General features: G+C 37.3%; 1 long non-coding RNA gene across 1 annotated transcript in view; it reads right to left on the reverse strand.

Annotated features, from left to right (window-relative positions):
- The window catches only part of LOC118528435 (uncharacterized), a 1,879,419-nt gene that overhangs the window by 944,682 nt on the left and 916,490 nt on the right, over positions 1 to 18,247 (reverse strand). The window lies entirely within an intron of this gene.

The following is an 18,247-nucleotide window of genomic DNA, read 5'->3' on the forward strand; positions in this document are numbered from 1 at the left end:
ACTCAAACTCTGCTGAAGAAATCTAGGCAAGAATTGATTGAATTTGTATCTCATCAGTTGTGAGATACAAAAACTGCCATCTAGAACATGTAAAACTTTCCCTCTTATAATGATTCTGTGCAAAGAATTCAGCTCGTTTACTGTGATGGAATTTATCTGTCTCCACCCCATCACTTCACAGTTCCTACTTGCTGGGCAACTCCCTGCTGAACTAGATTTAAGGTTCAAATTTTATATCATTTAGCTCTAACAAAGTCTTCTCAGGCAAGTGTTTTTGTTACTCTTATTTCACTGATAAGGAAATGGAGACGAATTTTAATAATCAGCTGAAGGTTAAACAACCAGGAAACATCAGAGCTAGGATTTGAACCCAGAGAGTATGACACCAAAATTGCTTTTTGGGTAAAGTACTCTAAGTAATTATCTAATACTGGCGTTTATTTCAGCCATCAGTTTTAACTTTTTACTTAAGAAAGAACGAAGTTCTCTGTTTCTTATACTCTTTGAAAGTACTCATGCGGGGCACCCGGGTGGCTCAGTCTGTTAAGCATCTGCCTTCAGCTCAGGTCATGATCCCAGGGTCCTGGGATAGAGCCCTGCGTCAGGGTCCCTGCTTCTCCCTCTCCCATTCCCCCTGCTTGTGTGCTCTCTCTCTCTCTCTCTGTCAAATAAATAAATAAAATATTTTTTTTAAAAAATGAAAGTACTTCTGCATGTGTTTCTCCTACATGTAGCCAATAAATCTTTTTTTAAAAATATCCTAAGTCATCTTATAACCAAATTATCCACCATGATACAGGCTTTTTAAACACCTTAGTGAAGGGGGTCGGCGGGGTTAGCATTCCATTACAAGGATTCCAGCTTCTCTCTTCATGTTCTTCTTGAAGAATGGCTTCCCACTAAACTCACGATCTGATCCTGAGAATGGAGGGTGAAGGCTTTGGTTTGCCAGGATTGGACCTTTTCTTGCTTTTCTCATAAATACAATGTAGTTCAACCTCAAATAATATTTATTAAGATGCTTTATGTACTTGGACTTTATGCTCTATATTGTAGATTCAATAATTCACATTTACAACCTAGGGCAAGCCACCTGGCTGGCTTAGTCAGTAGAGCATGAGACTCTTGATCTTGGGGTTGTGAGTTTAAACCCCATGTTGGGCGTAAAGCTTACTTAAAAAGAAAAAAAAAAAGGCACACATAAAACTTAAGGCAAGTCACCAGCACTTGTATTTAAAGTATCCATTACCTAGGAAACCAGCATGAAAAACTCCTATTTCTCATCACACCTACATGGGCCAAAGTCAGATGTTTTCTCCTTTAGTTAAACCCCTTATAGACATGATAGAAAAAAAAGAAAAGAAAAGAAAAAAAGAAAAAGAAGAAGAGAGGATTCCATTTCTTGGTGAGTGCCTGCATATACAAAGATTCCACAAGAAATACTGCAGAAATCAAATGACTTCAAAAAACTCAATTGCCATAGAGCTATGGAATGAGTTTGACCTATATCTAAAAGAAAAATGAAGCAGAGTATAGACCATGTGTGACAGTTGAACATTCTCAGATGTCAGTGGGAGCTCTGCGGGGCATAGAACAAGATGAGAAATCATACAACTGTACCAATAATGTGAATCCTCACATAGCACACTAAGGAATGTTTTGTTAATGCTACCAATTTACCTTATCCTGGCTATAGGCATTTTGTACAATATAATGGAAGTGTATGTGACAAAAAGTGCTGATTTTGTAAGTAACGACTTCTTAAAGAAGAAAGAAAAATAATAGGATCTGTGTTTAGAGATAAAAGAGAGGAGTGAATACTGGTTTTTAATATGAACATAGAGTATAGTGGTATGAGTGAAACATTATCATGACAGATTTGCTTAGCCATAGTCAATGGAAAAGAAAACAAGAAAATATACATAAATGTTGAGCACTTATGTACTGAATGAATGCTGACTATATGGGGTCTTCCAATAAAGGAATCTCAAAGTGAATAAATTCTACATCTTATGATAAACAAAAGATGTTACAACATTAAGAATTCTAAAACTACAAACATAGGCTGTTGACATAAATCCCAAATCTTAAACATTAATATTTTTATGAATAAGTACTAGAATAAAAATACTGGTGAACATTTTTATTATAATCTGAATCCTATAAAGAATAAAGGCGGGAAATTTCTAATAAAAGTAAGATTCTGAGTACACATAGTACTAGAAACTCAATTTTTGTTTTGTTTTAGTTTTTGTTTTTTTAGGAGTTTGTGTGTGTGTGTTTTGTTTTGTTTTTTGTTTTTTTCCTTATACAGAAAATATGTAATCTCACTTGGAAATGTGGCCAGACCATATGAAACAAAGCCAGTATCTTTACACTATTGATTACCATAGAAATCAAAGTGTGGCCACTGTGACCCTGATATTTGCTGCTTCGATATAGGATTTTGAGGGATATTTTAAACCGTGAATTGAATCTTTAAGAAGTCAGAAATTTATAAACTGGAATTAGTGGGCTATATTATTTTATTTCTTTAATACATATTGGTTTTTTTGTTGGATATTTTAGCTCTTAATAAAATCCGACCTCAATTACTTTTACATATTCAACAACAGCTATCAAAGTGGAGTTTAGCTCCATGACACGTCAGCCAAAAACAATCTGTGAATCAACATCTAGATATTTCTGTCACCAAGGTTTGTTACCTCAAGTAAAAGGAAATGGAAAACTTATAATTTGGATTTCTCACCAAATAATAATAATTACATTAATGGTGATAATCATGGCCACCACTTATGTCTTACCATATGCCAGCCATGTGCTGAACATCAGACTGGTATTAGCGCATTTAAATTTTGCAATGGCAGTATGCAACTTTTTGTTAGCACTAACCAAAATTCCACTCAAACTCTTTTCCCAATAAGGAAAGCAATTCTCTTGCAAGAAGTCCAGAGGTGGGTGGTTTTATATTTATTAGTCAAGAGTGTAACCAAAGACTTAGTTGCTCCCATCTCTCCACCTGCCATCTGCCCAGCGATTGGGGTGGGAGTTGGGCTAAAAGGGGGATTTTGACCTCAGATGGAACTATGCTCAAGTTGGCTCCTGTAGAGTTGAATAGTGCTCCTCAAGATGCTATGCTGAAGCCCTAACCATCCATGCCTGTGAATGTGACCCTATTTAGAAATGGGGACTTTGCAGATGTAATAAGTTGAAGACAAGATCAGTAGGGTGAACCCTGGTGTAACATGACTGGTGGACTTATAAGAAGAGAAAATAAAGACATACAGAAGGAAAATGCTGTGTGAAGGCAAAGACATACGGAGAAGACAGATGTGTGAAGACAGAAGCAGAGACTGGAGTTATGCTCCCACAAGCCAAGGAACACCTGGGGCTGCTAAACGCTGGAAGCTGCAAGGAAGGACCCATCCGCTAGAGACTTCAGAAGGCATCTGGCCCTGGCAACACTTGATTTTAGACTTCCAGCCTCCAAAACTATAAAAGAATACATGGCTGTTGTTTTTGTTTTGTTTTTAAAGATTGATTTTATTTATTTATTTATTTATTTATTTATTTATTTATTTATTTATTTTAGAGAGAGAGAGAGCATGAGCAGAGAGGCAGAAGGAGAGGGAGAGAGAATCTCAAGCAGACTCCACGTTGAGCGTGGAGCTGGACAATGGGCTCGATCCCATGACCCCAAGATCATGACCGGAGCCTAAATCAAGATGCTTAACTGACTGAGCAACCTAGGTGCCCCTACGTCACTGTTGTTTTATACCTCCCCGTTTCTGGTACTTTGTTACTGCAACCCTAGGAAACCCATGCAGCTCTACCCTGGTCTCAGAAGCTGCACTAATGCCGATCACATACAGATGCAGCAGAGAACAAATGAAGAAACAGAGCTATTATTCCTCTTTTGAGTCTCCTTCTTAAGAGGGAAGAAATCACTGTGTCAACTTTTATGCAGAATTTTATCCTAAAACCAACTGAAAGTCAATGGCCAGCAAGAGTATTGGGATTGCCATGGTTGCTTAGACTAATCAGTTCAGGTAGAATGGTTATTAGAAAACCAACCACCCTAACTACCACTGCTCCCATTATACTCCTATTACCAAAGAGGGAAAAGAAGGTAGCAATGAGGTCACCTACTACAAAGTTGCAAAGCCAGGTTTTAAAGTCAGGGCAGTCCCCCCATCACAGAATAGTTTAGCATATTGATTCGTGTCTAGTTTATATAGTTACAGCACATAGTCCTATTCTTTATAAGTTATTATAGTTTGTCATGCTTCCTTTCACTTTGTTAACCCTAAAGAGGATCATGATAAAGTGACTGAACATGAGCATTTATTTGGTTTAACATTTACTGAATCTTCTATATTAAATTTGGTTACACCCTAAGCTTCAAAGAGTGATGCACTGTTTCCACAGCCAACTATCAAAACCTTAATTCATAAAAACAGTTTCCTAGTTGAGGAAAATGAATGGCATGAGTAAAATAAAATAGGTGGGGTTATATCAGAAGTAAAGTACAAGAGAATTAGGGGCAATCTACACTGGCAAGCAGAATAAAAAATAGTGTGGGAGGGTGAATAGTAATAGTAATAGTAATAGTAATAGGCAGAATATGATAGAAAGACACAGAGAATGAGAGAGAGACACACAGAGAGAGACAGAGAAAGAGAGGAAAAGAAGATAAAGACAGGGAGGGAAGGAGGAAACAGTGAAGTGATAATTAAGCTAATGACTTAATGACTTATTGGGGTTTGTTTTGTTTTGTTTTGTTATAAAATCCACTATATTATAAAGTGCTATTCTTTCAATCATGAACTTAAGAAACATGGTTCCTTGATTGGTTTGGGAAGATAGCCAGGGTGCTTCCACGAATGACATATTTGAAGTCTTATTTAAAATACACATTAGTACAAACCTGGAAATATTACATAGACACCTTAATCATCCATGATAGGTATTTCACTTTCCTTTCTAGTTTTCGGGAAAACAAAAAATAAAAGGCAAATCAAAAACAGATGTTGAGTATAATATATACATATATGTAAATATACTGGGGGGGGGAGCATTGACTAGAGTCACATAACAGAAAATTCAAATACTATAAAGCTACCATACCAGTCCCACAGAGGGAGCCCACTGATATTATCCGGCTATTGAGAACCCACCACACAGACTTCCTGTCAGTGTTTTTTTTGTTAATTACTTTTACCTTACCTCCCATACCTCTAATGAAGCCCTCCCTTCAGCTACCATCATCCATCACTTAGAAAGAATCTGATACATTTAACTCTACAAAAGAACATAAGCAAATGTTCATCACCTCATCATGGTCAAGCAGGGATGGGAGAAGGCTGTATTTTATTTTTTAATTTTATTTTTTTTTTAAAGATTGATTATGGAGAGAGAGAGAGAGAGACACCACAAATGGGAGGAGGAGGAGGGCGAGAGGGACAAGCAGACTCTTTGCTGAGTGCAGAGCCCGATGCGGGGCTGGATCCCATGACCCTGAGACCATGACCTGAGCCAAAGTCAGATGCTTAACCAACTGAGCCACCCAGGTGCCCCTGGGAGGGTTATATTTTAAGCGGAGATTGTGAGGGAGTGATTCCATAATAGAGGAATGCAGAGATTAGGGAAAAGCTGGGAGACAAATGACCCATAATGTCAATCCTAGATGACACATTTTCTAGCCATTTTATCATATTACAGTTTTTTCAGAAACAATAATATCTTGGCAGTAAATGATATATATGATTATTAACACGAAGCCATTTCAAACTCCTTTCTAGTATAATAATACTTGTTTCCAAACCCCACACCTTAATTATGATACAGATATACATCGATTATATTTGTAATATATATTCATAAAATATAAACAATTTAAAAATATATTGATGATACTCAATGACAATGCAATGCCAGTGTTTACTTATGGAGTGTTTTAATATGCAAAAGCCACTATAAATAGAGGGCTTCAATGAAGAGATTTTTACCTTTATACATCAAACATATATACCTCATACATATATACCTCAAACATATATACCTCCAGTATCACCTTTATATTTGAACAGTTAAAATAACAACTCTTATTCTTTGTCATTGGAAAGGTTCTACCACAGGGGTATTTGGCAGATATCTCATATTCTTGCAAGTGAAAGCGATTTACAGAGCTATGAAATCTTCCCAGCCGAAGGCGAGTAGCTGGAGTCTGGGATGCCGGGATTGGAGTTGGTACTGTAGGAGAAAGCGGCCGACAACATATACAATGCTTTTATAAGTGCCACTAAAAACAAAACTATTGGGGCCCCTCAGTCAGTTAAGCATCTGCCTTCAGCTGAGGTCATGAGGCCAGGGTCCTAAGATGGAGCCCCACATCGGGCTCCCTGCTCAGCGGGAAGCCTGCTTCTCCCTCTCCCACTCCCCCTGCTTGTGTTCCTTTTCTCGCTTTGCATCTCTCTGTCAAATAAGTAAATAAAATCTTTAAAAAATAATAAAATAAACTAAAAACTATCTTCAGTAACGTCTGCAGTAATTGATAACCTTTACACTCCGGATTTTATTGATCAAACAATTCAGGACACACCAAACTATGATGGTGGGACTTTCTAGGTCAGTGACACCTACACAGAGCATCCTGTCCCTTATGCATGTTGTCATCAATGCCTGCAGTAATCGATAACCTTTACACCATCCTTACATTGATCCAGGCATTCAGGCCACACCAAACTATTACAGAGTGTATTTCTGGATCAATGACCACAGAAAACATTATGCACAATATCACATCCATATTCTTAGTAATGCCTGAATATATATCACATACTAGTGAGGACAGTGTTTAGTTAATAACGAATGTGCTTCTTTGAGTATGCATTTATTCTAGTTACTGGTGCTAAATGGGAATTTTTCCTAATGAACAACTTATCAAAACACATAAAGCATTTGAAAGCAGCATTACTGATTGGGTTAGGCTTTACTTAAACTACTTGGTTTAATTATAATGATTAAGCTGCCTACTGGGGATTCAATTTTTAATGACTTAATTTAATGTGCTGTCTGTTAAAATGTCACCTTGTGAAGTTTTTCTTTATCCTGTTATCAACTTACTGGGCACCCAAGCAAAGATAAGCGTCATCTGAAAACAGCTACTAAGACGGGTATGAATTTGGGTCCACAAACTTCGATTTATAAGTAATGTAAGTTTTTTCCCCCCTAACACAGTTTGGTTTTTGAGTTGGAGGCTAGATTTGGGGGTGGGGGGAGGGAGTGGATGATACTTTTTACAGAAGTAAAAAAATAAATACAGCACACCTCAAGCCTTCCACGTTTTTGTCATTGCTGTTTTGTTTCATTTTCCATTAACCCCGAAAGACCCTGGCATAAGTCAGTGGTATGCTGGAGCCCATTCCTACTGGCTCCATGGGGTTCACTGTTAAAGTTGCAAGCTAGCTGACACATTGATAGCCTGCATTGTGATATGGTGGGTGTACTTACAACAGGGAAACTAGAAAACTCTACAAATCAGAGCTACCGCCAGAGCTGGCCAGTTAAACATTTACCAGCACAACATACCCTACAACTAATCGGCATTCAGTTAAATATTCTTGAATGCCTGCTGTGAAAGTTATGGACTGAATTGCGCCCTCCACCCCTACCACCAAATTCATATGTTGAAGCCCACTCCCAATATGAACATATTTGGAGCTAAGGCCTCTAAATAGGCAATTAAGTTTAAATGAGGTCATTAGGGTAGAGCTCTAATTCAGTAATAACAAGGTCCTTATAAGATGAGGAAGAAACACCAAGTATGTGTATGCACACGGGAAAGGCCATGTGAAGACAGTGAAAGGACAGCCATCTCCAAGCCAAAGAGAGAGACTTCTGGAAAATCCAAAGTAGCCAACACCTTGGGCTCCGATCTCCAGCTTCCAGAACTGTGAGAGAATACATTTCTGTTGTTTAAGCCCCACAGTCTATGGTATTTGTAATGAGACCGATGACAAACTAATGCAATGATCAAAGCATTAGGTGGTGAAGGGCACCGATAATCATAGCATGCAGCTTATAACTTAAAAAAGCTTGTCACCTTGCTTTGACATAACACACATGTGAAAATTATAATGCAGATGTGTACGTGTGGTAAAAAGAACTACAGCAGTTCGCCGGAGGGAAAGGAAACATCTGGCTGGGAAAATAGAGTTCATAGAGGAGGAGACAAATGAGCTGGGTCTCCACGGAATTTTGATAGGTAACGACGAAAGGGGGCTCAAGGTAGTCAAAGGCAGAGTCATGCGAAAGACAAAATATTTTTAAAATCATTGATGATTCAGTTTTGTTACAGCTTGGGCTTTAATGCAGGAGACTAGTGCAAATGAGCATTTTAAGAAGATCACGTGGTGAGTCATGAGGGCCCAGTGGACAAGAGCGATGTTTTAGAGGCGGAAAGAGTCGGGGGCCGTGGCTGAGATCAGGAGACCAGCACAGCCTGGAGCTGAGGAGAGACTCTGGAAGTGGACGACCTGTGTCCGGATGGTAGCTTAAGAATAATCATCCCTGAGATGTAGGCAAGAAGGATAGGCAGAGTGCTTCAATTTGTGCCTGGCACATGCTAAGTGTTGTGTGTTTACTAAAACAAGAACACACACACGAAGTTCAAGTGAACGTGGTAGGGATATAGATTTGAGAGGTGATGGTCCTATTAGTCAGTGAGTGACCCCTACTGCAGACGGGGCAATGTGCACAACAGAAGGGCATTTGTCTCACAGATCTAGAGGTTGCAAGACTTGGATCAAGGTGTTGCCAGGGCTGGTTTCTTCTGAGGCCTCTCTCCTTGGCTCGCAGGTGGCTTTCTCCCCATTTCTTCATACGCTCTTCTTTCGGGACCAAATTTATGCCTGAACTTCTTAATAAGGATGGCAGTTACCTTGAATTAGGGCCCACCAAATAACCTTGTTTTAACTTCATTATCTATCCTCAAACACCATCACATTCTGAGATACCGGGAATTAGGATATCAACATGTGATTTTTTAGAAGACACACCTCAGCTCATAACAGTGATAAATAGATCAGAAAACAGTATTGCCATTTGTATCTAGAATGACTATGAGAAGGAGAAAGTAAAAGATGGTTCTAACACTTGAGTCGAAGGACAGGATTGGGTCTGTTTGACAGCATGATCTAGCAAAGTACTAACACTTTTGTCATCATCAGGAAAGAGTGAAAACATCGATTTTATAATCAAACGGATTCAGATTCAAATCCTAATCCTGCTGTGAGAACTGGAACATCAGGTCTTTACATCTCAGTGAGGCTGTCTACAAATAATAAATCTTAGAAATTCCTAGAGAATTAAATGGGACAAATTCTGTAAAGCAAATAGAATGGTGTCAAACACACATTAAAAGTTCAGCTTTTTTTTTTCTTTCTTCATTATGTTGCATGTTGTTATTATAATTATAGGAGAGCTGGGAAGATGCTAGAGAATGCCTTCATCCCTAAGGCCAACTCAACGTTAGTTCTCCTATAAAAAGTAATATTTAAGATCTTGTGTTTATCAGACCTCCTAGAGAGTGTATTTACACATACATGTATCTACCACCTCATAGCAGGGCATTTAAGGAAGGGCATTGCATCAACCAAAAGTATATAATGAGAACAATGACAAAATTTACTTTGAACAATTCTGTCCTAAGGCTGACTCTATTTACAGTAACCATTATTCTTCTGAAGATTAAATTGAAAGTCAATATTTACGTTTTCATTTTATTTGTATTCTATATTCATAACCCATATTATAAACATGACTTGAACAGTCTCATTCTTATTTCAAAAATGAAGAGAAGACAGTGATTGTGATTTGTCTCAAGAAAGTAAAATTGTTAAAATGAATATTTTAGAATTCAGAATTTGGTACTTTGCTTAGTGGCCCATGAAATATAAAATAATTAATTTAGAGATTATGCATTACTATTAGTGCTGAATTGAGAACTGACTCTCTGGTGCAGACAATCCTTTTCCACACAGTCTCTAGTTAGTATTATGCAATGGAAGTGCTGAATTATAGAGCTCAAATCAGTCATATCTTTTCTGTCCATCAAGAATTTTTCTAATCTGGTCTTTATATCCATGCAGACAAAGGGAATAGACTGTACAAAACCTTTCCTGCTTCCTCTTCATGAGGTAGCCCTCTTACATAATTTATAAAATATCCATCTTCTTCTTATATCAAATGCCACTTCTAATATTTATGTTTTAAATATAGGGAAAAGTGACTACACTGAATTGACAAATGATAAAATATCCTGATTTTAGCAATGTTCAAAAAATATTCTTAATGTCAAGCTTATGTTCTTGTTTTCTTAAAAAGCTTACTGATAATAATGTCATTTTTTTGATACTTTGGAGCTTTCATTTAGTAGCAAAATTTCTACCCTAACTTAGTGTAAGAACACATTCAGGACAGAATGGGCTGTCACCCTCCCCTGCAAAGCATCATAGAGCCCCTTGCTTTATAATACCCATGCCCTGCGTTCTTTTGTTTTTCATCCTTTTATTTGCTGCTGGGCTGTTAGCTGTCCTTCATTCTTCCTTCTATCCATCCTCCTGATTTTTCATCATGTCAAGAGGAGAGAGCTAATCCTCAGACACAGCACCCCTCTACAACAGAGCTCAACTGAAGCAAGTCACTTGCCTTGTAATTTGGGGGCAGGGCGGTGTGGTTGAGAGGAATGGACAGCATGGCATATGGCATATCCAAAGCTATGAGAAGTGTCCAACTCTATTTGTGTTGACTGCCCAAAGGTTTTCCTCATTAGGGATAGCTATTCTGGATAAACCAATTGTGAAATATTGCAAAATATCCCTGTATTTTAACTTTATATAACTGAGAATGATACTTCCGAAGCATCTCATAGCCTCTCACTCAAGGCAAGGAATAATGCCTGTTGTGTGTATTCATTTACTCCATGAGGAGAGACATGGGCTGGAAAGATGATTTCATGAGTTATTAAATATTATCACAACTACCACAAAACCCTTTAGCTCAAGATAGGAGACTATGAGTTACTAAATCAAGTTCCATATGCAGGCATTGCATATTCTCTGTAGGCTCTCTGACCTGTGATGAAGAATACATCTGAGGAGAGCTTACGCACAAGTAAATCAGTAAATAGACAACAAAAAACCACTCCAGCCAGAAAAAGAGGTAAAAAACAAGATAAAAAGAAACACTGTTTTCCAGCCAAAAAAAAGTTATTAATTTATGAAAAAGAAAGGGATATGTGCTTAGATCTTATTTGTTTAGATAGAAGAGAGGACAAAGGAAATTTGTTATCCTGTCCTCTTTATATCTATGAATCTTCATAACTGTTTTGACAATCTCAGTGTCATGTAGGTAGCAGGGTAAGAAATCATTTCTATTCCCTGAAAACCCTTTTATAAATGTGGATTCCTGGGCTTTGCCTCAGAACTTACTAGATCATTTGAGAATTCTGCATTTTTAATGAGTCTTCCCTGATGCTTATGTATATAAAATTGGAGATTTACAGCTTTGAGACTTGCCTTATTGTTTTTGGATTTTATCTGAGTTAAATCAGAGAACAAAGGAATGCATCCACACAGGATGTCCCAAACCCTACGTAAGTTCTGCAATGCAAGGAGTGCTAAAAGCAGTGCCGATTTCTATTTATTCTTTTTTTTTTTTTAAAGATTTTATTTATTTATTTGAGAGAGAGAGAATGAGAGAGAGAGCGAGTACATGAGAGGGGGGAGGGTCAGAGGGAGAAGCAGACTCCCTGCCGAGCAGGGAGCCCGATGCGGGACTCGATCCAGGGACTCCAGGATCATGACCTGAGCCGAAGGCAGTCGCTTAACCAACTGAGCCACCCAGGCGCCCTCTATTTATTCTTTATAGTGGAGATTAGGGCATGCATCTCTGTATTAGTAACTCATTCAATTTATTGACCATTTACTCTGTGTTAGGGAATAAAACAATGTGCTATTATGTATTGGAGTTAAAACAGTGAGCAGAAGCAGATACTATTTTGCACTAACAGAGCATATATCCTGGTCTATTATTTCTGTGATACTGAGAAAAAATGAACACATGGATTTTTCATTCAGGTAAGTAAATTTTAGCTAGTTAAATTACATGACATTTGAAGGAATTCAGAATCAATGAGAATGAGTTCACTTAAACAATGTATGAGGTTCTACAGAACCAAGCCTGTGAGTGGAATGTTTGGCCCCATTACTAAAACTATTTAGTAAGTATAGAAGTTAAGGTTTTGGTTTGCTATTTTTATGTGTCAATGATCTCTTTTATTTCCAGAAAAGCATTCAGTCCACATTTGAATCCTTTCTGGCATTGGATTAGGAACTTTAGAAAGTCGTTGTAATTTAATTCCACCAAATAACAGCATTTTCAGATTTTTCATCCCAATATAATGGTTGGATTTTCCTGAAGAAATAAGAAGGTTCAAGATAGAAATATACGCAATGGGGCTTCCAATCTCAATATAATAACAATGACAATTATCTGTGTGCATTTGTAAACTCCTCCCTCCCTCCCTCTTCCCCTTAACACACACACACACACACACACACACACACACACACAGGAGATGGCTGGGACATTGTAGCACTCAATATATTTTTAAACATACATAATAAATTACAGATTTTGAGCATGGTATAATATTTATAGAAAACTGCTTGTGTAAGAGGGGATTTATACCGTATGTATGATCTCCAAATCTTCACAAAGAGCTGGCAATGATGTGTGTTTTCACACCCACTTTACAGAGGAAGGGACTGGGAGCGATGGGATAACTCATCCAAGGTCAGACATCTGGGCAGCAGTTATTCCGGCTTTGTCTTGTCAGCAGCCTAAGTATTTTCATTATGTCACACGGAGGAAGTAGAGTCCCCCGAGCATAAAGAAGGACTTTGCTACGGAATGTGCATCCTAATGTTTTCGCTTACTCCCTTTTCCTCCTCTGATTTTCGCGTTTTCACTGATGTGACAACATGTAAGGGCTCTGAAGTGAAAGGCAATAAGCAATGTATACATCACCTTTAACAGCAATATCTTCCTTTTCTCAAATGCTGATGAAGTGCAGTCAGGAAGGAATAATGGCTCCCCAAATTCCTTATCCAGCACACTGCTTCTCTGCCTCAACCTAAAACATGATTCTGGTTCCATATGTGAAAACCATCCAGCCATTTCTTCCCTGAGGCAAGTTCTGCGATTTCTCTGTGTGTCCCAGTTAGGGGTATCTGTCTTTATGGCACCCTACCAGCCTTTGATGGAAGATTCCTAGAAATACATAAAATAAAACATCTTAAACTCTGTGTTCACTGGCCTGTAGTGGTGTGTACTCTCTAATTCTTTAAACACATCGTTGTCAACCCTTCTTCTTCCAAGTGCTTGCAAGACAACTTTCATCTCCACATATTCCATTTAAACAACAACCCTCAGGCACATCTCCAACATCTTTTTAGCTACCAGCAGTCAGAACTTCCTTTTCTTAAAAAAAAAAAAAAACATCCTTCACACGGGGTACTTCTTAAGAGACTGTTTTTGGTTGTTTTTTACTTCTTCGTCCTTTGATTGGAGTCCTTCTTCAGGCCACACACCCTCCTTTTCATGACACTGGCCTCATGTCATTACTTAAGTTCAGCCTTCCCATCTTCATTTATCCTTCTGAGCGTTGTTTTAAACTCATCTTTTCCCCCTTTGATTCCTTAGGTTCTAACTCTCCCCCTAATCTCAAGATCTGTGTTGCTTCCTTTTTCTTGTATTTTTTCTTCCACCTCATATTTTGGTTCCGGCCACACTGGTCCTGCTATTTTCATTCTCCTTAATCATCTCCTCCGTTCATTTCTCGATGTTCTCCTCTCCACCTTCCTTTCATCTTCCATAGTTTTCAGATTAAACTACTTCTGAAGGAAGTGTTTTCTGATTTCTCATTTTTTTTTCCTTTCTTTTTTCCTTCAAGGGTTTCTGCCCCTGCTGTTTTCCTACTGAAATCCCGTTCATCCCAAGCTTCATGGTGGTTTCCTCCTCCTTTGGTCCATTGCCATCCATTGACATCTGTTGTCTTTATCCACCCCCACTCTCTGAAGCTCCTCTCGGTGCTCCCCCCCATCCCCAGGAGACCTTCCTGCTTTCCCTGTGGCAGATGTCACCGCTTTCTTGCTTCTCTTCCCTCTTTTATTTTGAACCCTTGAATCCATCCCAGCTGTGCCTTCCTCACTTTTGTTCTGCGTGCTTTACCATTCTGCACAGGTATGGCCCTCTTCCTCACAAAGGTTACCTGGGGTTCTTTTTCACAGGAAGCCCTGCTGTGCTCTTGTTCTCCATAACTAAAATAATGTTCTTTACCACATGTGCTGTTTTATTTAAATCGTTTGTAGAATTACATATATAGCATGGAAGATTCCTACGCCAGCCAAATTCCTTCTTTTGACTCTAAGTGGCTAACGTCATTCTGACTTAGCCGTTTTTATTTTAATTTTATGTTACACTATTTAAAATCCTAAACTCACTTTCTGCTTTTAACCAGAAGTGTTAAAATAGAAAAAGAAAAATTACAAACGTGATCACTAAATTTTCCCCCATTCATTGCTATGCTGAGGAAAAAAAAATAATGTTTATCCTTGACTTGCTAAATAGAATGGCACAGTTCTCTTTACACTTCTAGTTCCTTTTCTCTTGATGTTGCTTCTAAAGTCAACTCTATGTTCCAATTCTTTGAAGCTACTTTTTTTTTTTTTTTATGGGATTTGAACCTACATATCTTTGTAGATTAATTGAATTAATGATCAGGGTCCCTTCCACAGACTGTCTTGTTGAAAAGCTGTGTTCATCCTTTCCAAAGAAGGGACACGCACACACACACACATGCACTCACTTTTTAAAGTTTCAACATCATCATGATACATTCTTAGAGTAATAGCATGTGAAAGCAGAATGCCCATCTATAGATCATCTAGGTTAATTTCTTCCTCATTCATTTCACCCATGATATAAGATCCTTCTTTCAAAATAATTTTAGACATTCCTCCTGCCTCTATACAACCTTAAAATGAAAACCAAATAGACAAACCAACTTTCCTTCCTTTCCCATTTCTTCTTCTCTTTTTTCTTTTAATATATTGATTTCCCCCCGTTTTTAAAAAATAAATTCCTCCAAAATTTGACTGACAAATTAGAACTATGGAAAGGAAAAAAATACTGGGTCTGCTATGCCCAAATTCCACATTACTATTTCTTCTGCCATTGTTCTGGTTGTCCCTCCCTCTTTCACATTATCCCAAACCACACTTCTGCACCTCTTGGTCCCCTGACTCGATTTGCTACACTATCTTGCATCTCAGGTAAAGTTCTCAGCCCATCGGATATATACTGGATTCTTGTCACCACATTCCAGTTATTCTTAAGTTACGAAAAGAGAGCAATATTCATGTAAAGGTTAGTTTGTATATCTATATTGTAGATTTTCACTTTTGTTTTCTTAATTCTTGAGGCACAGATTCACATAGAGTAGACTCAAGTATCAAGAAAATATCTTGTAATATAGCACTTCTATAAGGTTCATAGAAAACACACATAGCATTTCTATAAGGTTAATATTATTCCTCATTTCCTAATTAGAAACTTGAAAACAGAGAAACTAGTTAACAAGATTAAGCTCCTCAACAACATGCACGAAGAGAAAATGCATGACGAGATCCTTGTCATTTGTTCACATCCATTTTTCTAGATCCTTGATGTGACTGAAGATCCCCACAACTCTGCTCTCTGCCCTAAATGATGATTATAAATTGCTAAATTATATATACGGTTCTCAGGTGTGTGTGTCTTTGTGTGTCTGTGTGTGTGTGTTTGAGGGACAGATGAGAAAAAAGGAGTAGTAGGGTAAATCTACTTTCTACTGACCTTCTGACCAATTTTCAAGGAGATGATTCAAATTCCTACTTCTAAATAATAAATAGCTCTACTATATAGTTTTATTTCATATGTACAAGGGCTAAATACAATATATAATTATATAGTTTTGGGAACTATTTCAACTATTTTCCACGAGATATATATTAAAAAGTTAAATACATAAGAAGTAAACTGCATATTATTCAATAAATGTAATATAGCTCATATTAATTAAATATTAACTACAAGCCAGGCAACATGTTGAACACTTTATATGCCCTACTTTATTTAATCCATATAATGGCTCTATGAAAAAGGTCCCTTTCTTATTCTCATTTTACAGATGAAGAAATTGACAATAGTAAATAGTATCAACTTGACTAGTGTCATACAATAAATAACTGGGCTGGGAATCTGGTTACTTTTAATCATCAAAGGTATACCACATTATAGATTTTTTTATACTGCTATTATATATGAAATATGTTATTGCAGAGTTTCCTCAGATATCAGAAAGTTTCCATAATGAGGCCCAAAAGAGTATGTGTGTGTGTATTTTTTTTTTTTTTTTAAAGATTTTATTTATTTATTTGACAGAGAGAGACACAGCGAGAGAGGGAACACAAGCAGGGAGAGTGGGAGAGGGAGAGGCAGGCTCCCCGCGGAGCAGGGAGCCCGATGCGGGGCTCGATCCCAGGACCCTGGGATCATGACCTGAGCCGAAGGCAGACGCTTAACGACTGAGCCACCCAGGCGCCACCTGTGTGTGTGTATTTTATTCGTTTGTTTTTTTGTATTTTATTTTCATTCTTATTCATTATTATATTTTTCTAGAGAAGATATACAGACTTTCAAATGTGGCCTGTCTAGTGGGCAGTTTTGATGCAAAAATTATGCTCTTAAAAGGAAAGCACTTTTTAATTTGAATTTTGATTTCTAAAATGAATACAGCTATCATTTGTTGTTTGAATCAGTGTGTATTTGTGCCACTATAATCTGTATCAAAATGTAATCAAGCCACAGAAAAATAATGGGGTAATAGCTTGCAAGATCATCAGATAATACCTTGTTTTGATTCCTTAAGGAACTACCATCTGTTCAGTTGCGGGGGTTTTTTTGTTTGTTTGTATTTTTTTTTTTTTTAACGGTGGGACTCTGGTAAATATTTGCTATAAGGAAAAATCATGCAGAGAAGTAAAGATAGAAAATGAAAGGAGGCAATCACAAAAATCGGCAAATACGTAAAATAATTGTTTGAAAAGGAAATACAAACAGACTTAAGGTAATAAGAATGAATTATAAGGCATAAGAATTTCTTAAAGAAATCATGGTGAAATGAGAACCTGAAAATTTTTTATTTTGGACTCTATATTAAAAAACTAAATGTAATAAATATTTTGGAATGTGTTGGTGCAGGAATAAAATCTTTAATTTTAGAAACTTGTTTTGAATGTCTGAGAAATACTAACAAATATATCCATTAACCAAAGCAATAATGGATTTATTTAAACATATGTGTTGAACATCTATTTCGGTGAAGCAATATACAAAATATACCATATTATTATTGTTTAAAAACTCCTGTATGTTTTGATATAATACATCATCTGAAATTACAAAGAAAAAGAAAATAAAGAGAAGGTACAGTTTTATATACTTGCAGTACAAATCCCTGTAAGCACCATATACTACCCTACCCTGGGGAAAAAACAACAACAACAACAACAACAACAACAACAAAACCTTGAGTTACTACAGCTGAGTGCCCTAATGTTATTTATTGTAGCAATTCATTTAATCCTGTGTGCTTCTCAGGAGCTGCTAATGCTGGACTTTCCTTCCTTGAAAGTACTAATGAACAATAAAATGACTCATTTTACTAAATTTATCATACAATATGTAACATGTATCAGGAAAAGACATACATGTCTTGATTATAAATGTTTCTGCAAAAGAGTGTGGGTTTTTAAGCACTGCCATTACCATCAAAGTAGGATTTCACATTTAAGATCAGTCTTTCAGAAAAACACCTCTAGACTGAACACCACCTGAAAAGCCATAGATATTCTGAGCATAGACAGGACAGTGCTAGTCTAACCCTTAACGAGCAAATTAACCCTGGTCATGTGCAATCAAAGTAGATATGGCTGAATAAATTCAAATACCTTCAACATGAATGAGTTTTTCAAAACAGGGTTATACTGGACCTTTTGTGGTAAGACTGTGGCCTACTTTTACCTTCATGGTCGTCCTGTTAATATCTAATCAAATGTTGGTGATTCCTGAGTGACTTGGA

Source organism: Halichoerus grypus, chromosome 3, assembly GCF_964656455.1.
Source record: "Halichoerus grypus chromosome 3, mHalGry1.hap1.1, whole genome shotgun sequence".
Classification (NCBI taxonomy): Eukaryota; Metazoa; Chordata; class Mammalia; order Carnivora; family Phocidae; genus Halichoerus; species Halichoerus grypus.